A 21,194-nucleotide genomic window follows, 5' to 3' on the forward strand; every position below is an offset into this window, starting at 1 on the left:
ACATTCAGGTGTTTGGGGTGCTTGTTGCTGTTGTGGTTGTTTTTATGGCTGTTGAGCATTATGATTTTCAAGAACCATCACTTTTCCTATGATCTCATCAAGCACTATGTATTCTCTGTTTTCTTTTTCCTATTTCTTTTCTTGCAGCTGATCCTTATGCAAAACCTTTTCATTGAATATGACATCTATGCTCCTAATGATTTTGTGCTTTTCATAATCATAAAAGCGACAAGAAAAATCATTAACACCATATCCAATAAAGGTACATTTCATTGATTTTGCCTCAAGCTTTGTTCTATTTTCTTTATTAATGTGGACAAAGGCTTCACAACCAAAAGTCTTTAAAAAAGAGTAGTTTACCTTTTTACCTGTCCATGCCTCCTCTGGAATACCACCATCCAAGGAACTTGAAGGCCCTTTGTTTATTAGATAAATAGCAGTATCTACAACATCTGCCCAAAATTGTAAAGGCAATCCTGCATGCAATCTCATGCACCTTGCACGCTCCATGATTGTCCTATTCATCCTTTCTGACACACCATTTTCTTGTGGTGTTCCTGGAACTATCTTCTCTTTATGAATTCCATTTTCTAAACAGTACCTATCAAACTCTTTGCTGCGATATTCACCTCCATTGTCTGATCTGAGACACTTCACCCTTTTTCCTGTCTCATTTTCAACCAAAGCTTTCCATTTCTTAAAAGTATCAAATACATTAGATTTATTTCGAATACAATAAATCCAGGTTTTTCTGGTTACATCATCAATAAAAGTAACATAATAATGAGAGCCACCAAGAGATGATACCTGAGCAGGTCCCCATACATTTGTATGCACAAGCTCTAATTTTTCGCTCTTCCTTTCTTTCCTAACTCTAAGGAATCTGACTCTCTTCTGTTTTCCATAAACACAATTCTCACATAATTTTAAGTCAACATGCTTCAAACCTAGCAACAAATTTCTTGAGTGAAGAATCTGCATCCCCTTCTCACTCATGTGCCTAAGCCTATGATTCCATAATGTTGTATCTTCTCCTGTAGAGGTTAAAGCATTAACATAATTAGAAATACAGTTGCATAAATAAAATGTACCAACCTTTCCTCCTTTCGCTATTACCAAGGATCCTTTAGTGACCTTCCAGGTTTTATCTATGAAAGTAGTTACGCAATATTCACCTCCCAACTGCCCTGTTGAAATCAGATTTTTCTTCAGATTTGGAACATGCCTTACCTCCTTCAATAGCCACTGATTTTCATTTTGTTGTTTTATGAAAACTTACCCATTCCAATGATTTTACAGGGTTTATCATCACCCAAACGAAACTATCCAAAATCTCCTTGAACATAATCATAAAAAAGTTTCCTATTAGGTGTGGCATGGAATGAAGCCCTTGAATCTACCACCCAAGCGTCGATAATATTTTCTAATGAAAGAATCAAAGCATCTTGCAACACATCACCTGTTACATTCGTTTCGTGATTAGTTTCTTGCTGTGTGTCTCCTTCTTTTCCCTTTCGAGACTTGCAGTCTTTCTTTAGGTGTCCTTTCTTTCCACATTTCTAGCACACTATCCCCAATCTGGACTTGGATCTGCCTTTTCTTGACTTACTGCAATATCCAGGGCTCTTTCCTCTTTCCATTTTTCTTCACCTAGTCTCTGCAGTCAAAGCATTTCCTGATGTCTCACCGGAGCTTTTCCGTCGCATTTCCTCACTAAGGATTGCACCAACAACATCATCAAACTTTAAAGTACTAGATCCAGAGACAGAGTTACTAATGGCCATAACTAAACCATTCCAACTTTCTGGCAATGAGCACAGAAATAACAGAGCCCTAACTTCATCATCAAAAGTTACCCCTACAAAACTTAATTGACTGGTAACTGTATTAAATTCATTTAAATGATCAGCAACAGATCTAGCTTCCAACATCTTCATATTAAATAAACGCTTCATAAGAAATACCTTACTTGAGGCTGAGGGTTTTTCATATAGTTTGGCCAATGTCAACATTAAACCCTCTGTTGTCATTTCCTTTGAAATATTAAACACTACTGACGTCGTTAGGCACAACTGTATTGTTCCAAGTGCCTTTCTATAGAGAATATCCCATTCTGTGTTTGTCATACTCGTCGGCTTCTTTGTCTTTCTGCTCAATGGTTGGTATAGATCTCTTTGATACAGATAATCTTCCATCTGCATCATCCACAACTGGTAGTTTTGGCTGTTGAATTTTTCGACCCTAAACCTACCATCTTCTGCCATTTCTCCCACTCAAACCAGGAACCCTTCTCTCTTTCGAGTTTATAATCCAAATAGACCTTCGGCTCTGATACCAGTTGTTAGAGAATTATATATTACAGAGAAATGGAATACATAAATATTGCAGAAATATAAACACAGAAAACACATAAGACAAGAGAGACACAGATATACGTGGTTCACCTAGTTTGGGCTATGTCCACGGAGAAACAGCCAGTCCTTCTTTTTATATTATCCAGCAAATTGAAGAGATACAACCTACAGCAGATCCACTGTAATTCCCTCTTCTCTCTCAATCTCCTCTCTCTTCCTCACTCGGAATATAGATATACATAGACACAATACAATTCTCTCATATATAGCGAGGGGTTGCCTTCTAGGGAAAAAAACCCTAAATTAAACATAACTTCTACTGTCAGATCTCTGCCTAATGAACGACCCAAATTGACTACGAAGTTACAACATTTTACAAGGCAATTTTACATCTATTCTTAGCTTCGGGGACGCTACCCCCAGTCCCCCTGCTAGGGGGGCTCCCAAAGGTCTCAGCCGCCCCCCCTTGGACCCCCCCTACAGCGAATATTTTACGGGTGGTGTTGCCACCCCATTACGAACTGGGGTCCAATGCAGCGATACCTTTGAATACAGAAGATAATCAGGCTCCGCACCCAACATATTAGATCTCAAATAAATACATATTGAATAATCTTCTTATGGTTTGAGAGATCTATGATGATGACGTTATGATGTGTATATGTTATGGTGTATGTTGAGATTTGGGTTTGACAGGTGTTATGTTGTGCAACGAAGGTTTGACTTAGTAATTACAAATCTATATGCAGGTTTGCTTCGGAAAGGTCACATACATACATGAATCTGCTTCTAGGTAGTCGCATATATATTTTGCAGTATGGAAAGATCTATACATGGGTATCATGTATGAAAGGAATATACATACATGGAAATGCTTTATAAGGGTCATGTACATCTACTAGGGTTTTGCAGTATGAGATGATGATAATGATTGATTTGTTTTATTATGTTTGTTGTTGTCTGTCGATGAAGTCTTTCATGATAATCTGTGTTTAATAGTGTTGGTTGGGTTGAACTAATGAATAGTAATGATGCTACTATGTGATGATCTGTATGTGGTTTAGAGATTTTTGATAGGGTCAATATGTGTTTCAGTGATTGTTTTAGCAGTACAATAATTTATATTCATATTTTTGTGTTTTGAGATATGTACGCAGGTCATCCTAAGGGAAATCATGTATATACATGGGTATGCCTCTAAACATTAGCGTATATATTTTTGACATGTATTTAATCAAGGTTTGCAGTAATAGGATCTGGTTTCTGTGATGAACAATATGTAGTTTGGTATTTTGATGAATGGGTATACAATTATATAAGTTGGTCTGGGTGTTTGAATAAGTTATTTAAATATTTGATTTGGTGATCCAATTGGTTCAGTGACTTGATACAGTGTTGATTTTAGTATTTCTATCTGATATTTGGAATGGATCCAATTTGAAATATTCTGAAAAGTGATCCATGAAGAACTAAGTTTAAGGGGGTTGTAGCTCCCTTCCAGTAGGAGCTAGAAAAAGAGAGAAGTATGTAGCCTTCTGTAGGTAGGAGCCTGCATATTAGTTAAAGTTTGCACCAGTACAAGATTATAAGAAGATTACTTTATTTTTAAAAGAAGACAAAGACGACAACAACGATGGTTTTCTCCCACATTGGGTTTCCACCTAAAATGTGTGTCAGTGTGTTTCTTATGTAGTGATGATCTATCTACTCTCTATTGCTTATAGTTTCTACTTAATACAAGTGTTAATGAAGTAATGATGCATTGGCTAAAGATTAACAAATGATGAATTATATGTAAAGCTAGTTTATTGGATATACATAATTTGATTTCATCACTGTCACATATGTACGTGGGTTCACTAAATAACAATTGCGTATAGAAATTGGAATAATAAAAGTAAAGTTGAAGTAATTTTTAAAATATTGATTCAACCCCCCCCCCCCCCCCCCCCCCAATCACTGTATTTTTCCTAACAATATTATCACATGTTTGTTATGAATTATGGGAGAATAGTAGTGCCTCTAACAACATTATTGAATAAATATGTTTTTCTTGGACTCTAGAAGCAACTAAGTCATTTGAACATCTTAGAGAGGCAATGTGCCAAGCACTGATATTAGCTACACCAGACTTCACAAAAACCTTTATTGTGGAATGTGATGCCTCAAGAAATGGAATTGGTGTTGTTTTAATGCAAGAAGGAAGACTCGTTTCTTTTGAAATTCGTCCAATCAAAGGAAAGTATTTACACAATTATATTTATGAGAAGGAAATGTTGGCAATACTAAATGCACTAAAGAAATGGTGAACTTACCTAATGGTAAGGCACTTCAAGGTAAAAACATATCACAATAGTCTTAAATACTTTTTGGAAAAAAAATGTCTTTAGAAGAGAAACAAAAATGGGTCACAAAGATGTTGGGTTATGACTTTGAAATTGTCTACAAAAAAGGGAAGCAAAATATTGTTGTAGATGCATTCTCAAGAAAGGATGAGGATGTGGAATCATTGCTTTGTTCCATTTCTATTATCCAACTTGATTGGATAACTGAAGCAAGGGATGAATGGAAGAATGAAAAAGAGGTGTGGAAACTCATTCAAAAGTTGCAGCAAGATCCTAGTACGTCTGATACTTTATCTGGAAAAATGGTTCATTATGTTACAAAGATCGCTTATATCTCTGTATGAATTCACAACTCAAACAAAATATTCTTTTGGAACTGCACAGCTCCCCCTTAGGAGGGCATTCAATATTTTTTAGAACTTACCACAGGGTCAAGGAGTTTTTCTTGGATGGCTTTAAATTTGATATTCAGAAGTTTGTGTCAGAATGTTTGGTTTTCCAAAAAAATAAAGTTGAGGCAATTAAGACCCCAGGTCTATTACAACCTTTAGGCATTCCAAGGTAGCGTTGGGAGGAGGTCTCAATGGATTTTATCACAGGTTTACTTGAGTCTGAAGGAAAGAGTGTCATCATGGTGGTATTTGATAGAATTACCAATTATGCACACTTTTGTGAAGTATCTCAACCTTTTAAAGCCAATACATTTTCTATTGCATTTATGGAAACAACTCAAAAGCTACATGGAAACCCAACGATTATTGTAAGTAACAGAGATCCCATTTTCACTAGAAATTTTTGGATGAAATTATTTTCTTTTCTTTGTACTCAACTAACTCATAACTCATCTTATCATCCTCAATTTGACGAGAAGACTAAGATAGTGAAAAAATGTTTGGAAGGATATCTTCATTGCTTTGTATCTTCTAGACAAAGATGATGGGTCAAGTGGCTACCTATGATTGAATGGTGGTATAACACTTCCTTCCATACTACAACAAAAATGACCCCATTTATGGCACTTTATGGATATCATCTACTTTCCATCACATCATCTTTAAGAGAAAATTCTAAGGTTCAAGCAATGGAAGATCACATCGAGCATCAACAAAAAGTTCTCAAAATATTAAAGGATAAACTCACTCTGCCGTAGAATCAAATGAAACAACAAGCAGATCAACATTGTAGTGAAAGAAGTTTTGATGTAGGTGACTTGGTACTTTTAAGGCTACAACCATACAAAAAAATGTCCCTCAAACAAGCTAATAAGGATAATAAATTATCACCTAGGTATTATGGTCCTGTTGACGGCGCTTGACCTACCAAAATGTAAGGAGATATCCCTGGTAAGAAGTCCCAATTAGACCTCAGACCATTTGGTGTAGGAGTCCCAACAGTGGGTCGTACGGTAATTCCTTGACTGCGATTTCACATAAAGGCATGTAAGATGTCCTTGTTGGTAGCAAGGGCGTGACATTTGCAGTAAGTCAAGGAAGGTGCATGAGAGGTTCTAACACACTGAGGGTGAGGTAAGTGCACCCCTTGGAAACCTGTAATAGTACATGGCTTGGAAGGGAACACACAAGCGAAGATGCATCACAACATGGAAGGCAAGTTAGCAAGCAATCCAAAGTGATGGTTAAACCAATATCACATTTTAGAAAGATTCATACATACATACACAAATAGCTATACATGCACGCGTAAGCAAACCAATACGTATATCATTTAGAGTAAACTAGATAACATAGAATACAATACAACATATGCATGAAACATGATGGCTCTTATTATATTAAGAAGTCTAAGTTCCAGTCATACAATACATCCGTGTCCAACCACTAGTTCTGATAGCAGAAAATTACAGCCACAACCGCCTGCTCCTCCAAAGAGATATACTAGCTCTACACAGTGGAGAATCCAAGGCTCGTTACAATACTATCCAAGCTCTCTCCAGGATAGTCTTACCGAAATCTTGGGTGACCAAAAGCCTTTACAATGAGTTATGAGGTTCTATTTATAGCAAAGGGCGGGGTGACCCTTGAAATTCCTCTTTGTGGCGATTCATCTACCCTCATGACTCTTCATCTACTCTATGATTTTTACATCCAACTATTAACACTTGAACTTCCACTTGACACAATGTTACATTACAATGCACATGTGCTCATGTGAGACAAAATGGCTTGAGAAAGCCATGCAAGACATCACTGACACTCGGTCCATTGTGGTGAGACCAACTCTTTGACATGCTTGTGATGGTGAAGGTGGTGAGCTGATGCCAAACTTGGTCATCCGTGATGGTGTGCATGCACCCCATGGTGACATCTTGCTGAAGCAAACTCTTGCCTCCGTTGCATCTGGGTGCATTGGTGTGGCTCCTTCATCCAACTCATATACTAGCATGTGCATGGTATTTTTGGTGCAACCGACACAGAAACACATTGATGCCTAGTGTCTGTGCTAATCTTCCAATGTGTGCTGGTGGTCATTCCCATCAACTGTCAACTACATGCTCAGCTCCAGTCAGACTTGCTTCTTGTCTTCGCGTTAGTGAGTGTGCTGAATGGTTTGGACTACATGTGTGCACGCAATGACATGCATGCTACTGAATCCCTTTCATGTGATCAACAAAATTTCTCACCATGTTTACCAGCTGCTAGGATGGATCTATAACTTGTACGGGTGTAGTTTCATTCGTGAGTGCATGTTGCACCCCCTGTTGTTCCTGTTCCTACTGCAACTCATTTGCTTGTCTATGCAACTCATGTTCTTCCTTGAGTTGCTACTTCAGCACATGCAACTCCTTCTTTGTTCCATTCTCTTTCTTCCTGCGATCGCGTCGTCACCTCATAGCTTGAGTCTCCAAAGTTTCTTTCATCATCAGTGGATCTGCTTGAGCTTGCAACTTTGTTCTTCCTCCGTGTTGTCAACAACCTTCCTCTTTCATTCGTTGCATCCGGTATGTTGACTTCAACTATTGTTCATGATGATACTCGTTGTTATGTTGTTGCCATCATATCTTAATGTCCTTGTCTATGAACAACTTGATGTCTTCATGAGTAGGCAAGTTCATAAGCACTTGATCAAATGCATCCCTAGGTGTGATCTGAATGGTGTCTTCGACTCTACTCTTCTGTAAACCATTGTACTTGTGCTGACAAGAGGAAGATGAACACCTATGATACCTGGAGACATGGTAACACTCATGGCAAGTAATCTGTCAGTCAAAAACCAAAATGAACTTGAGAACTAACTTGGAACCTACCTGTGTGACTGATCATGAAGGTCGCGCAATTTCCTCTAGGAGGTCGTGAGGCTAACTGCTAAGATTGCGCAAGGCATAGTTTGAGATGTTGAGAGGCTGACTGATTGCTGGAAATGCGCAATGCACAGTCCAGTCTAGCTCATGATTGGTGGAATTACGCAATGCATAATCTCAACTGGAAATGGTTGCAGGCTCAGTAACTGCATTCGCAATTTTCTAGGCCATCAGTCACTGTCCCTTAGAATTACGCAATGCAAGACTTGAGGACAGTCACTAGGTAGAAATGCACATTTCCTTAGAGGAAGACAAAGCCTTCCATCTCAAGATTATGCAATTTTATCTTAGCGAGGCTGAGTCTAGGCCAAGGCTGCCCAGACTCGCTGACGGGCAACTGAAAGAGAATGTGAATGCGAATGCATGGTGATACTAAGTGTAAGCATGAGTGAATGATCATGCATGCAAACAATGAATGACAGATTCATAAAACAAAATAACATGCATGTGGGTGGGGCGAGTCATCGAATCAGTGACTATTCATGAAAATAACTTCATGCATGCGACAACAATGAGATGTTAACAAAAACTGAAATGGTGCTAGTACAAGCTAGTATATATCAAAACAACAGAAAGCGCTCAATGAAATCAAGAAGACAACATTCATACGAAGCAAAACACAAAAAATGCCATAAATGCAACAAAAGACATGGAAAGCAGGCTTACCCCAAAACAAATAAGTTGAATGTGCCGACAGCTCCTAGATGCGATGCGGGATGTTAGAGCTGCAAGGTTGTTGTGAGGAGTGAGCTTTGCAACATCCAGTTGATGAATTTTGATAAAATCAAGGTTGTGATGCACATGCCAAAAATCTAGGGAAAGCGAAACTTGGTGGGAGGTTTCTGAAATGATCCTTGCATGTAACCTCCAATTGCAGATCCCTAAAACAAGGGATTCCTTTGCATGCTGCCTTGGGAGAAGCATCCCATGCATGCAAGTTTGTTTTCCTCAGTCCCAGAGGGAACTGGTCAACTCAATTGCACATGCAAGAGGTTGCTCAATCTACTGGGAGAAAATGTGCATTTCTAGTTGGGAGATGGGCTGGCTACTTAGAAGATTTGCACAATTTCTAGGCAGAGTAGCTGACTGTTACCCAGATTTGTACAAATTCTGGGTTGAGAAACCTAGCTGGGAAGGATTGTGCAATTTTCTGGGTGAAGCTTGCTCAGTATAATTGTGCAATTCTAGGGCCCAGCAGGCTGCTAGCTAGGATTGCATGATTTCTAGAGGGAAGGTTGGTTGCCCTCCAGATTTGCGCAAATTCTTGAAGGAGCTACTCAGCCTACTGCTAGACCAAGTTCATATGAACAACCTATGAGGGGAATGCATCAAGGTTTGATCGACAGGCTATCTTTCTACAAGAAAATCATTGGAGCTTGTGTACTTGACGAAGCAAGACATGCTGATGTGAAGGTTGGTAGGGAGGCTCCAAAATGGAGCTAAGGAAAAATTTTGGAGGGTGGTTGTAGCTGCTACAACACTTAGCGACACACTGGTAGAACTCTAGCTCTCTAAATGGACCTTTTTCATGAAAAGAAAGTCTAACACCTCTGGAAGTATTGTTCAGTTCTCATTTTGTCTTGGTTTCCACACTTTCTTGATTGTAAGATGTAGCATATTCCAAGCTCTTGGTCGATTGACACACATTGTAAGCCAAGTCAACACAGTTGTTTCGATTGGGGTTGAGGGGTATATTGGGGCAGAAGCAGTATAGTTGTCAGAGTCTTAATTTCATCTCTGGTGTTGCTCCATTGCCAGTAGGCCTAGACAGTACCCCAGTAGAGTCACATAGGAACACAAGCATGGCTCCACTGGTAGCGAGCCTGGTCAGTACCCCAGCGGAGTTACTTGCATCACCTCTCTAAGCAAGAATCCTTTCTCTTCTTTCGTCTTATTCATTTTCAATTTTTCTTCAAACTTTTTTTACTTTTTCATTTTTCATCTTTGTAATTGTGTAGAGAACTTATTCATTTCAAAGGCAGAAGAGGGATCCCAAATTATTGAGAGCAGAAGAGGTTGTTCCTATAGAGAAGTAGTTTATTATACCTCTGACGTTCCTGTGAAGGTTTTCACCCTCACCTTACTCTACTTGACTAGGTTGACAAGGGTTAACCCAAAAACGACCGACTAGAGTAGGTGATACTAGTTAGCACGCAAGCGTTGTGTTTTCACGAAGGTTTACTTCGAACAGTATGTATTTTCCTTTGATGTATCATGGAATGAAGACAACAAGTTCTTACATGAGAGAGCAGACAACAGATAACCAAATGTTGATAGTTTTACAAGTCCTCTTGTACTTTACCTAGCTTGTTTCAAGAGTCATACATGGTTTCATGCGAAACTAACCTACGAACAAAACAAGCAAACAAACAACAAAGAAAAGAAGAAGTAGAAGAAAAAGTGAAAGCAAAGTGAGTAAGCAAACAAGCAAGCAAGAGAACAAACCAACAAATCAAGTAAGCAAACAGGCATGCAAACAAATGGACTGAAAGCAAGCACTACTCCTACTCCTAAGCTAACAGTGCATGGGCCATATCATGTGAAGTGATACTTCCAATGCATCCACTGGTGCATTGGTTGACCCATGTTGGTGAAGGCATGGTTCGCGAACAAGACATATATGTGAACCAAAAAAAAAATAAAGATATAAAAGTGAAGACAAACACACTCCGAGTTTACAAGCGACCACATAACAGAGATGAGTGAAAGTGCATGACATGCACTCTATGGAGATGCCATGGTTTTGTGATACACTGCATGTAGATATTGAGTGTGTGCATTCTCTTGACTGTGACATGCAAGAAAACGTGCGAAAGGTAGACCACTTATGTTGTGCATGTGTGCTTGTTGTGTAATATTCCTCTAATGCATGAATGATGGGATCGCGTAATTCGAGTGGAGGAAGCAAAATCTAGGTGTTTGGTTGATCTTCAATTCAAAGTAGAGAGTGATGAGGAGCCTTGAGTGTTTCAACAATTTCCTAACCGGAAGTGAAACCAAACTCAGGATAGCGAGGGCCTGACATAACCATGAGCTCGGGCTGAAGTGCCTTGACAGTTTATGGGGTTTCAAATTCATTGACATGTAGATCATTGTAGACCAGTGTCTTAGATAGATTAACAACGATTGAATCAACATCATGATTAAATGAAGAAGTAGAGAGATCATGACAACTAAGATCAAAAAAATTAGGATGTTTGTAGGAATCCTCATGATTTGATGAATCGGGTAGAGGGGTAGATGACAAGAAAAGATGTTCACCCTTTGTGTTTTCAGAAATGACATATGAAAGATTGGATGGATTTCTGGAGGAAGATGTGTCCTCTCTGCACTGTGATGATAAACTGACATCCGATGTGTCCTATGAATGATCAGAAGTAGAAACATCTGGAAATGGGTTTTCAAAGGGGAAATCAGCAGCGGCAGAATCACAAGGGATGTCAGGATGAAGCGAACGAGGTGTGGTTGGAAGGGATTCATCCTTCACCACAGGTTCTTCTTTATATTCTTGCACACACTCATTATGAATGATGGCACAGGTTGGCTGCATAACACCAACTCCATCGACAACTTGATCCTCGTTCACAATAGGTGAGGAGTCCGGGATGGAAGAACATAAGACAATACAATCCGAGGGATCAACAGAACACGAGGATGGAGGTCGAGGGAATGAATCCACGTGACAACCAACAGGCTTGCAAGACAATTTTTTGCAGCTATCAAGAGCAGGTGGGGTGGGAGGATGTGACAGTTCAGCAGAGGTATGTGCATGATCTCCCACATCACTCCACGATGGTGGAGCTATTGGAAGAGGTGAAGGTGGATAGTCACTTGTGATAGCAACTGTGCCTGCTCATGATTGTGCAGTTCCATCACCAGAGTATGAGCGAGATTCGAGTGATTTCAAGAATTGTGTATTTTCATATATGTAAATAAGATACTCAAATCTCCCATCAAGAAATTTCCAATCAATATCATCTTCAAGGAATTGGTATGAAAGATTACAAAAGTGTATGTGAAACTATTCAACGGATTCATCGGGTGCTTTTTGCAAGTTCATAAATTCTTTGTTGAGTGCTTTACGGTTAAAATGATTGAAAGCACGGTTTATCTCTGTGACCAGATGAGCAAGAGAATGAATAGAAGCCTGGTATGTTTCCTTCAACTATTGTTCATGATGCTACTCGTTATGATGTTTCTGCCATCATATCTTGATGTCCTTGTCTACGAACAACTTGATGTCTTCATGAGTAGGAAAGCTCATAGGCACTTGATCGACTGCATCCCCAAGTGTACTCTGAATGCTTTCTTTGACTCTGCTCTCCTGGAAACCATTATACCTGAGCTGTTGAGAGGCATATGAACACCTGTGATACCTGGAGACATGGAAACACTCATGGAAAGCAATATGTCAATGGAAAACCAAAATGAACTTGAGAACTGACTTGCAACCTACCTGTGTGACTGATCATGAAGGTTGCGCAATTTCTGTCAGGAGGTTGGGAGACTGACTTCCAAGACTATGCAAGGCATAGTCTGGGCTGTTGGGAGGCTGACTGATTTTCTAGAACTGCACAATGCATAGTCCAGTTTGGCTGCTGACTGCTGGAATTGCACAAAGTGCAATCTTAGCTGGAAATGGTTGTAGGCTAAGTGATTGCATTGCGTAATTTTCTGGGCCAGCAATCATTGTCCCTCAGAATTGTGCAATGCAAGACTGGAGGATAGTCACTGGCAAGAAATGTGCATTTCCTAAGAGGAAGACAGAGCCTTCCTTCTCAGGATTGTGCAATGCTATCTTAGTGAGGTAGAGTCCAGGCCAAGGCTACCCAGACTCGCTTATGGGAAACTGAAAGCGAATGTGAATGTGAATGCATGGTGATATTGAGTGTAAGCATGAGTGAATGATCGTGCATGCAAACAGCGAATGACAAATTCATAAAATGGAACAACATGCATGTGGGTGAGGCGAGTTGTTGAATCAGCGACCGTTCGTGAAAATAGCTTCATGCATGCGACAACAATGAGATGTTAACAAAAACTGAAATGGTGCTAGTACAAACTAGTATGTATCAAAATGACAGCAAGCACTCACTAAAATCAAGCAGACAATGTTCATATGAAGTGAAACACAAAAAGTGCCAGAAATTCAACACAAGACATGGAAAGCATGCTTACCCCAAAACAACTAAGTTGAATGTGCTGACAACTCCTAGATGCAATGTGGGATGTCAAAGCTGCAAGGTTGATGTTAGGAATGAGCTCTACAACATTGAGTTGATGATTTTTGATAAAATCAAGCTTGTGACGCACATGCCACAAATCTAGGGAAAGTGACACTTGGTGGGAGGTTTCTGAAATGATCCTTGCATGTAACCTCCAACTACTAAAAGTAGATCCCTGAAACAAGGGATGCCTTTGCATGCTGCCTTGGGAGAAGTAGTCCATGCATGCAAGTCTATTTTCCTCAATCCTAGAGGGAACCAGTCAAATCAGCTACACATGCAAGAGGCTGCTCAATCTGGTGGGAGAGAATGCACATTTATGGTTAGGAGCTGGGCTAGCTTCTCAGAAGTTTTGCTTAATTTCTATGCAGAGTAGCTAACTACTACCTAGATTTGTGCAAATTTTGGACTAGGCATCCTAACTAGGAAGGATTGCATAATTTTCTGGGTGAAGCTTGCTCAGCAGAATTGCGCAATTCTAGGACCCAGCAAGCTTCCATCTTAGATTGCACAACTTCTAGAGGGAAGGTTGGTTTCCCTCCAGATTTGCACAAATTCTTGAAGGAGCTTCTCAGCCTACTGCTAGACCAAGTCTGGATGAACAATCTGTGAGGGGAATGCATCAAGGTTTGATCGACAGGCTTTCTTTCTATAAGAAAATCACTAGAGCTTGTGTACTTGACAAAGTAAGACATGCTACTGTGAAGGTTGGTAGGGAGGCTCCAAAATGAAGCTAAGGCCAAATTTTTGAGGATGGTTGTAGTTGCTATAACAGGTCCTTAAAAATTGTTGCAAAATATTGGTACCTTGGCATACAAATCAGAGTTTCCTACATCTTCCCAAGTTTTCCATGTTTCATGCTTAAAGAAAGTTATACGTGACAATCTCCTAGTTCAAACAATATTTCCAAAACTTAATGAAGAAGAAAAAATCATATTGGATCCTGATGCAGACACGCAAACAAGAACCTGAAAACTACGTAATCGACCAATTTCAGAGTATCTCATTAAGTGGAAGAACATACCCGTTGAAGATTCCACATGGGAGGATAAGAATTTTATACAAAAGCATCCAAAACTACTCAAGCGTTGAGGACAACATTTTTTTGAAGGAGAGGGGCATGTTAAGTCCCTATAATACTGGTGTAGCCCCCTTATTGTTATTATTAGTGTATCCCACTTATTGATATTGTTAGTGTTGCCCCCTATTATTATTGTTGTGCCCTTACATTATTATTGTTATGTAGGCTATGATTATATTGTGACCCCTTAGACTCCTATATATACCAATAATGGTCTTGTTATTTGTATCATCCAAGAATTTTTCATTTATGTGATGTAAAGTAGGTTTCCCCCTCGAAGAGGCTAATTTTCAAGTCGTTGATCTATCTTTTCTTTTGTTTTGTGATCTAGTTGCATAAAATTTAAAGGTCCATTTATATCCTCTATCACCTATGAACACCATACATTTTTTACCTTGATCATTATGCATTTTCCTACTTTACATGTTATTCCTTATGTTGAGTGTGTTCTTAGATATTTAACCACACTAATGATTTGTGCCATCCCTAGGTAGGCTTACCATCCTAATTTGGATAGGTTTATGAAGGACAACAAGCTCCTCCAACACCCCCCCCCCCCCCCACCCCCCAACAACCTACCATAATGATAGGGGCCTTGTCCCCTTGTCTATTGTTATACACCTACAAGCTCACTAAAAAATCATATCTTTTGATGAACCAAGGAGACAATGAATCCTTGGAGCATTTTGAAAAAATAAATTAGTTGATCTACAATATAGCACACAATTGCACCCTTGATCACGAATCCCTAAAACTTGTTCTGCCAAGAGCAATAAGGGAATTTTTTTATGGAAACATTAAATCTATTGGCCAATGGGTACATTTATCAACTAGACTATGATACTATGAAGTAGATCTTCACTAATGTTAATGCTAAAATTCTTAGATTGATGTTGTTGGAGGCATGGTAAATGATTACTTCCATGATGAACACATATTTTCCATATCAACATACACTCCCTTGTTTGGTGACATAGAAAACTTTCTCATTATAGAAAAACTACCCCCTCATCTATCCTACAGGGAAAACATGCAAGATCATCAAGCAAAGTGCCTCTTATATGTGGGTTGAGAGTTTTTTGTTCAAGTTGGGACGTAACCAATTCTTGAGAAGGTGTGTAAGGAAAGATGGAGCATATGATATTCTAGAGGTTTGCCATGATGGGCCATGTGGAGGGAATTTTGCGGCCAAAAGAACAACAACAAAAAATCTTGTAGACTTGATACTTTTAGCATAACATTCACAAGGATTCCCATTGATACACTTCTTAGTGTGTTGAATTTCATGATAAATCCTATTAGAATAAACGAAATGATTTTACAACCATGAGTGTTTTTTGAACCATTTAAGAAATAGGGGATGGACTTCATAGGACCTATTGATTCTCCATTATATGCGCTCATATTTGAATAAGCGAGATAAATTAAGAGTAGTGTGGGTAGCCACAACACATAAGATAATAGAGTTTTTGAGAGAAAACATTTTGTACAAGTAGGGATTTCCAAGAGAAGTCACAAATAAAGGGACCTAGTTCATTTCAAATCTCATAAAAAGGATTATGGAGTAGCATCACATCCATTGTAGGAAGGATACTTAATATCATCCCCAAGCAAATGGATAAGGTGAGGTGAAAGATAGATAATTGGAAACCATATTAATAAAAGTAATCAACATGAGCAAGAAGGATTAGGATGACAACCTCAATGAAGCAGCATGGGCCTACAACACTACTTGGAAGAATACTATAGGGTTCATCCCATATTAGTTGGTCTTTGGAAAGGATGTCATTATTCCCATTGAGTTTGATATTGCCACATTAAGGATGGCTTTAGAGCTATAAAATGCTCAAGAAGAACGAAGACAACAAGTGAATGAATCAGAATAACATAGGATGCAAGCTCTCTTTCACACCAAGGTTATCCAGATGCAAAGGAAAATATCGCATGAAAAAATTATCATGACCAAGGAATTTAAGGAAGGTAATCAAACCCTTCTTCATGACTCCAAATTTAAATACTTGAAAGGGAAATTCATGACCAAATGGTTGGGGCCATCTCTAGTGGAAAAATACCATGAAAATGGCTCTATGCGGATCATAACTATTGATGAAAACAAAAACCCTTACCTGGTCAATGGTTTCAGGCTTAAGGTCTATAACATACCTTTATCAAAAGAAGAGTTCATCCACACAATTAGGAGACATGGTTTAAATGCAGTTTATAGTAGGAATACTCTTATCCCATACAATAACTAAAGAAAAAATAAGGAATAAAAAAATTCTAAGGTGAAAACCTCATTTGAGGCACCTAGGACAAACTATAGAATTGAAAACCTTTATGAGGTGATTTCTGTGTTTGTAAAATAAAACCCCTACCAAAAAAACCTTTATAAGCCTAGTATGGTAGGGAACTTTTGCAAACCTGGAATGGCACCATTGCCTTGTGTGAAAAAGGAAGACAAAAGAGAGAAAAAAAGAAAAAAGAAAAAAAAAGGGAAAAAGAAAATATTTTAGATTAATATTTTTTAGCTTTCTATGCATATGTCTAAGTCCCACCTATAGCCAAACAAACACTAGATAGGATCACCATGATACAACATAAATTAATATAAATTCTTGTGATATGGACAACTAGAACTATCTACCATATCAACAATATATTTCTTTGTACCTGTCATAGTTTTCTATTGTAAAACACCTTGTTCCAAGCTCACCTTTCACTCTTTTTCTCATAGGATCCACAACAATCCACAAGTACCACTTTCCACCTTCTAAATATCACCTACAAGCTCGCTTTCCTAAACCAACAAGCTTCTACAAGAAGGAGACAACCCATCCTGTAAATATATAGGGAAGTTATAGGTAGTCCATTAAATCTACATGAAATCCCAACATTCATTAGAAGCCATAGTTCAAAAAGGATTTACAATTTCAACCTAAAACTTTCAAGGATGACTCTGTCGAGGAAATATCAACCCATTGGCAAGAAGACACGGGCATATTGAAACTACTACAAAATACTTTGTTTAGCTACAGGATCCTCTACACACAATATTTCATAGCCTTTCTTTTGACACACGGTCCATGGCATCACCAATTGGTCCAAAGGCATTGTCTAAATATTAGGTACAGATAATTAAGCCATCAATCTTGTATGGTTTTCATGTATAGTATAATGTCCATGATAATGAGGTCGAAACACCAAAATCTATTATAACAAAGTGATAATTGCAAAAAACACCACATGTGTCAAGAAAGTGGTAGTCCCATCGAGAATAGATTTCCAGCAATATCTCCCATGCGTGAAAATGAATATATATTAACTCAAATAGGAAGGATGTCACATCTGAAGTCAATGGAGCACTATATTCTTGATTTTGAAATCATCAATATCGCTCACCAACTTCACCTCATACTATGAATAAGGATATATAATAGTTTAGTTGTAGCTCACATTGAGGGTCGAATGGGCCAAATTTAACCCATAGTTGGCTATCAAGTTGTGTTATAATTGGGATAGTAGGAGAAGGGGTTCCATTTTATTTCAGTGCATTCCCCCCCATAGATAAGTAGAGTAAATGAGAGTGGATAGAGACAGAAAATGAGAGAGTTTGTGTTATAGTATCCCATAGGCCACATGTATCACTTGTTTGTATTTGCATTTATTTCCATTCATAGAAAGCAAAAGTAAATCAACCTCACCTTCTAGATTAGTTTTTTCCCGTAAGAGTTTCCCATATCATATCTTGTGCTCATTGTGGTTTGTGAGTTTTATTTCATTATTCTCCATTTTTCATACTTTATCTATTGTATGTACAAGCATAACACAATAATTAATTAATCCATAAATCTAAGGAGAAATTAACCCTCATAAAATAGAAGTTGGATTATCAAATATATTTTCGTAGAATTGTTGTGATGAATTTTAAGTGGATTATCTATGACAATTTACAGATCATATTGGTATTATAGAAGGTTTATTTGGGCATATTTTGAGGAGCTGAAAGGAATATAGATTGGTTAAGTTTTTTTTATAAAACTCCATTCATGACCAATGAATTTGCTAATAACCCTCAAGATCCTTTGCAAATGAGAGGCTTGCATGACTAGAAGCACATGTTGTAGATATAAATTGTAATGTGAGCCTCCTCATGGTGGCTTTGACCAATAAACTTAATCTATCTAGAGAAGGTGGAGGTTCTTATTAGAAAATCAGAAAGGTAGAAATATTTTCTTATTCTTGATAATTACTTGTGATGTTTCTTATTATTACAGTTCTTTATATCTTATTTCATTTAGTTAATCAAGCAATTACAAAAGCAACAACACATAAAACTATAGACACTCGATGTAGGCACTATGCCAGGCAAAAAACCCCCTCGAGGAGAAAACCCAGTTAAGAAATTCTTCCTTTCAATAGTATTCTTTGAGACTCTTCACCCTAGACCTAGACAAGACCTTCCCTCCACACCAAGGCAGCCTCCCAGAATTTCGACCCCTTTCCAGCAACTTCAACTAGGCATGATCTTCTCAAAATTGGCAGCTTCTGGCAATAGAGAAACATGTAAGACTTCAATCTCCCAATCCAGGACATGAAACAGAGAGAGAGAGGCACCAAAATTTTTATTTTTTCTTTCTCCTTAGACTTCCCCAAACTTGCATTCATTCCATCTTCTCGGTAACAAACTTCGCACTTTTCCCAGCTACTAGAGATATCGAACTTCTTGTGAGTGAATGATCCGCCAAATGAATTCAATGTGCTTGTATTTATAGGCTCCATGTGAGGTCGAATAGGGTCCTTAGGCTAACTTCATATTCTTTTAGGCCGACATGGTGTGGAGGGTACATAAATCATATTTGACTCAATACTTAACCTTTTCACATGATTCAAAAGCCCAAGAAGGGTTTCTTTAAAAGTACATTGACTCTATTGACTCAAAATAAATCCTAGAAGTCCTCAATGGGGACTTTGACCTAAAACATGGTGAACCAAGCATGAAATTCATGTTTTAATAATTCAAAATAATAATCATAATAATAAAAATTCTTGTGTTTATTCATTTGACAAGTACATTACATGATGACTCAAATACATTAAATGAAGACCGAACCTAGTTACATTTTCCAACACTCCCTCTTAACTAGGTAGGTATTCATCATATATATATGTACAATGGAAGATCTTAAACTATATGAACCATGAATAACTTTAGGCACCGTAATGTCATGGACTAGATTCTCGACCAGGAAAAGATTTCCATTGGTCTCTTCAACAATTTAGGCACCACAATGCCATAGACTAGATTCTTGACCATGGAAATCTATCCATTGGTCACTCAAAAATTTAGGCATTGCAATGCCACGAACTAGATTTCTGACCAGGGAAATCTATCCAAGTGGGAATAAGGTGGACTCAAGCTTTCAGCTCCTCTAGGTACCCTCAGGCTTACTTTCTAACCACCAACTCAAAAACCCAAGTGTGTATCCAAAACAGAGCTCAATAACCAACACCACCTTTCCAACTTTGGGACCTAGACATCAACACAAAGTATCGGCCATATGTCTTCCTAGGAAATGCTTCACTCACAAAGCCTCAACTCTCCTAGATCAAGCAGATCAAGGATAACCAATCTCTCCCAATCAAATTGATTGGTAACCAACATGATATCAAAACCTTTGAGAGATTCACCTATACAAACACAACCCCAATCAATAGTATATGTACATAATCGAATACAAACCTCTAGGGTCATCTACAAAACTTGATGTTTCTTCTCATATTTTCATAATAGGTCTATCAACAGAATATTTAACAGAAGATTCCTCAATCATATAATTTCCTTTCGTAGTTCTTATGTAGCAATATATCCTTTGAAATTCATTCTTCAATTAAAACCAAGCTATGCCATCCCTCTCAACCAGGTGTTATATAGTAATTTGTTGCACTCCTTGTCTCATACCCTAAGCTGTCGAAATTTGCCCAAAATGTTGCAAAGTGACAAAAGTTGTCAATGAATTCACCATGAAAAACATTGATCAAAGAATCCCTGAAGAAAAGAAGAAAAAATGCCTTGAAGTAACTCTGGAAGAGCTTATCAAAAATAAAAAAAATATTTGCAAGCCCAATGCTACTTTTAGCAGGAAAACCTCTGCTGGTACCCTTTGGTCTAACTAGTGACTAGCACTGGAAACACGACTTTGGATAGGAAAATCCGTATTGATCCTCTTGAGGAATTTTATCCAAAAAATGGAGCAGAATTTTCTCTTACTAGAAGCCTCAAGAATGTAGAACTGGTTATTGTTGAATGAGGATATGGTCGTGTTCTCCCATTTTGAGTCCTTGATCCTACCTTTAGGGATCTTCCCTTTAAGATGTGGACCTTCTTCCCCCTTTTGTGGATCCATAACTCCCTCTCCTTCCCTCTAAAGGCATTCCCTTATACCCTTAAATGGTTGGTCAGACTAGATTGGTCATGCTACTGCTAAATTGTGCCTAATTGCTGCCAATTTGTGAAGGATAAAGGAGAGCTTGAGAAGTCTTGGATTGGACTTGGAAACCCATCCCGAAGGAGGCTTCCAACATCAAGGCAGTGGTTGTATGCTTCCCTCTTGTGTTTATTATTAATAAAATGCATGTTTACTTTCCATAAGCACCTAAATGACTACTTGCTTAATATGATGCACCTTGATATGTCATATGGTTTACATTAGAATGCAATATTCTATGTTTTCCTTTGTTGTATTTGTTTGATCTCTCTTGTAGGTATTCATTCGCAACAGAATAGTGAGGATTGAGCTTAGAAGTGAGCAGATTGAGATTGAAATCGAAAAATGAATGCATAGGAGTGAGGTAGGCCATCCTTCCTCTCTC

This window comes from Pinus tabuliformis, chromosome 6, assembly GCF_031772625.1.
Source record: "Pinus tabuliformis cultivar Carrire ecotype Pingquan chromosome 6, CPIR1, whole genome shotgun sequence".
Taxonomy (NCBI): Eukaryota; Viridiplantae; Streptophyta; class Pinopsida; order Pinales; family Pinaceae; genus Pinus; species Pinus tabuliformis.